Genomic DNA, 3,769 nt, shown 5'->3' with positions numbered 1-3,769 from the left:
GCGTCTTATGGTCAGGTGCATTTTATAGTCTGAAAAATACTGTACATGGTTTGGGAACTTTGGCAAGTTATGCTAGAGTACAGGGGCAATTGAGCATGTAAGCAACACTGCAGTGAAAAAAATCTGACTCTCAGTGGGATATTTTTGCTTATTTACGGTTCAGTAAGTGTATTTCTTTCTTTCACATTTGGAATTGTACATGTTGCTTTGCTGAATAAACAGTTGTACTAGTTGTAAAATTAGATCTTTACAACAACTGAGCACCAGCAAAAAAAACTGGCTATTTTCTTTATAATCTGCAGTTCTTATTAAGAAAAAAAAAAAAAAAATTAGCCTAAAGACATTTTTTTTTTAAATTATGTGCATATGTTAAACAATGTCACAAACTGGGAGCTATGTATTGCGGAGGAAGGGGATCAACTAGACACCGGGAAAATGTATGGGGGGGGGGACGAGTCCTAGACACCAAAGAAATGTATAGGCGAAAGAGGGGCCCACAAGACACCAGGGAACTGTTTATTGGGGGGTGGGGCACTAAAAATTAGGAACTGTATAAGGGAGGGAGTGGGTCCACTAGACACCAAGAAACTGTATGGTGGGGGCACTAGACTATAGGGATCTATTTAGGAGAGTTAGATGGCCACTAGACATCAGGGAACTGTGTAAGGGAGGGAGTGGCAACTAGACACTTGTTGGTTGCTGAATTTGTTATTACCTGGAGTCCTCCAGATTACTGCATTTGTCATTATTTTTTAGTCCTCGTGATTGCTGCCATTTGACATTACTTAGAGGCCTTACAGTTGCAGGCATATGACATTACTTTAGAAAAAGAGTAGTACAATCTTACAAGGTGGGTATGGTGCAGGTACAGCACTGGTAAACTAATACAAAAAGAAAGAGAATCAGCACAAACCAGTATATGCTGTTCAAAAACTGCACAATTTATTTACATGATTATAATACCATCACCATAAATGTTAAAAGGTAGTATCAGTTATAAATCTGACACATTTTAAAGTAGTAAAGGCATACTACTTTAAATTGTCATTTTAAATTGTCAGATTTAGAGCTGATACTTCCTTTTAACATTTATGGTGATGGTATTATAATCATGTAAATAAATTGTGCAGTTTTTGAACAGCATATACTGGTTTGTGCTGATTCTTTCTTTTTGTATTTGACATTACTTGTAGTCCCTCTAAGCACTGACATCTAACGAATTTTACAGAGTACATGGTCATGTCACTGACCTGTCAGCAGAGGAGCTCACAGTCTAAAGGCCCATACACACGTCGGATTTGCGCGAACGACGGGTCGTTTGAACGTTCCGTCGTTCGCACGTTTCCGCATGAAATCCGGCGTGTGTACAGACTATCGTTCGGGAGTTAAGACTGGTTACCAGCGATCCGCCCGGCGGATCGTTGGTAACCAGTGTTATCTCCCGAACGATAGTCTGTACACACGCCGGATTTCATGCGGAAACGTGCGAACGACGGAACGTTCAAACGACCCGTCGTTTGCGCAAATCCGACGTGTGTATGGGCCTTAATTCTACCATAGTTATAATCTAGTATCCTACCACATTATTATGTATTTATATATTATTAGCATCTGATGCAGCACTTTAAAAGTCTTCTCACTCACAACCTAACCTATGTCATATGTATGGTAACTAGGTCTTTGTCCAAAGTTTTGCTGGGCAGACCCATTGTCTCTGAATTACACTGCTGCTAACTTCATGAATATTTGGCCCTGCCCATGACACATCGTGACCATGTCTACTTTCAGGTGTATGATCACACCCATTTTTTACCGCTGCAGTAAGCCAGCTTCCCTACCACTAGATCTAGCACCTTCTTAGCAAACTCCCTAAACAATGCCTGGAGCAGCACCAAGGAACTGTATAGGGAAAGGGGTGCAGTAGACCACTAGGGTAGTGTAAGTGAGGGGCCCACTCCTGGTTAGATGCAGAGAGAAGCTGGTAATGTATCACACCGCTCTGTTCCCATACACTGCTGAATATGCGGGGGGAGGGTTCGGTGGTATGGTTATTGGGTTGCGGCCCAGCTAGAGTTTTGATCTTTGGTGGGGGTTTGAAGGGTTTTGCCTTGGGGCCTGGCTGGATTAGTTCTGCTGGGGGCCCACAGACCTCTTGGCAAGCCCCTGGCCCTCAGTGTGTTCAACTCTGCATCCTCCTCTCTTCCACATATTAGTGTAGAGGAGAATGACAATGCATGGGTAGTTAGTCTCAGGACAAATCCCCTTTAAAAGCACAGTATGTGTGTTTAGAAATGCAAGACAGATTCTCTTTTGTTTTGAGAAATTTTGAACAACAATTCATTTTCCAAGAATAGCTGAATGGTTTCCAGTGAGATGATTCAGGAGATATTTAGGGCAATGTTCAGAAGCATCATTGTGAGGCAAAATGAGCAACAAAATAGAAAGCAGCAGCAATGAGCCATTTTCAAATTCATAGTTGGCTAATTATTCATGCACAGGTTTGTTCTTTTTCACAGTATGCAAAATGTACCAGTATTGTTTACAGAGTCTAGAACGTTGGCTCCTTATTCTGCCAAGCGTATCGGTTTCAGCAATATTTTTACAGTCTTTGTAACCAAGATATATTTCATTACAATTAAATCTCTGTTACAAATAGCAATTAAAGTCAAAAATAATTTATTGCAGTGGTAAACTATTTTTGTACGTTGTGTATTTTTGTTTCCTTTTGTTCTCTTTATAAGCTGCAGAAGTGTTTATTTACGTTTGCCTTTCATTTTAGTATTTTGATATTATTTCAATATGTTTTTTGCTGTCAGTTATTGTTGTGTACAAACTCTGTCAATGAGTCTGTCTGTATTGTGATGACTTGTCATGACTTTTTCTGTATTCCCATGTACATTCCCATGTATGCTATGAAGCTATAAACATAAACTGCATCTATCAAAACCTTTGCTTGAGAACCAAGCTATGCATTTTTTTTGTTTGATCATTCACTAACAAATTAAATTTAAGCTTGGTAAATTTCCAGCCTAGGACACTATAGTCATGATATTCTGACTGACATGCATTAAATTCTTCTAACTAACAACTCTCTACTGTGAAGATATGAAAAACAAATACGTGCCACAAGGCATGATAATATTTATTAATAGAATAACCCACATTACAGTTGCCTTTACCTAAAGAAAAGTGGAGTAGTGCATGAGCTGAAGGAGAACGAACTAGGTGCTCTCGCCGTGGCCAGCAGTAAAGGACGACCCTCAGTCTTATCCTGGTCCATCTACTTGGAGCAGCACGCGTCTCACCTCTCAAACGAGGTCACGTGACACTGCGTTTAGGGGGGGCGCCCGCTTCATCAGACCTGATGGATGGGCAGTACCCGAAACTCATAGCAACACGTAACCTTGTTTGAATAGTTGGACGCGCACTGCTCCAAGTAGAAAGACCGATCAGTGGTCCTCTGCGCCAAGGTCGGCAGTCTCTGCACAAGTGCAAGGCTGCGCTCCTGTAGCCCAGAGTGCAGCAAACACGTGAGATAAAAACCTTTGGAAAATGAGTAATCGATCTGCTGCATATATGTTTGGCAGGAAGTTTTGAAATATGGATCGTTCTAATGATGTTGTATACATGCAAATGATCATGTCATGCAAAAATGGTTTTATTGTCCATTTACTTCCCTTTTTATGCTTGCACTGTTCATAGTTAGGAAATATCTGATGATCTCATGCACACCTTATGGAAAGGATAATTGTCGAGAGAGAATATCCAC

The sequence above is a fragment of the Hyperolius riggenbachi genome, chromosome 1 (assembly GCF_040937935.1).
Source record: "Hyperolius riggenbachi isolate aHypRig1 chromosome 1, aHypRig1.pri, whole genome shotgun sequence".
NCBI classification, from domain to species: Eukaryota; Metazoa; Chordata; class Amphibia; order Anura; family Hyperoliidae; genus Hyperolius; species Hyperolius riggenbachi.
Note: the sequence above shows the minus strand (reverse complement) of the source record.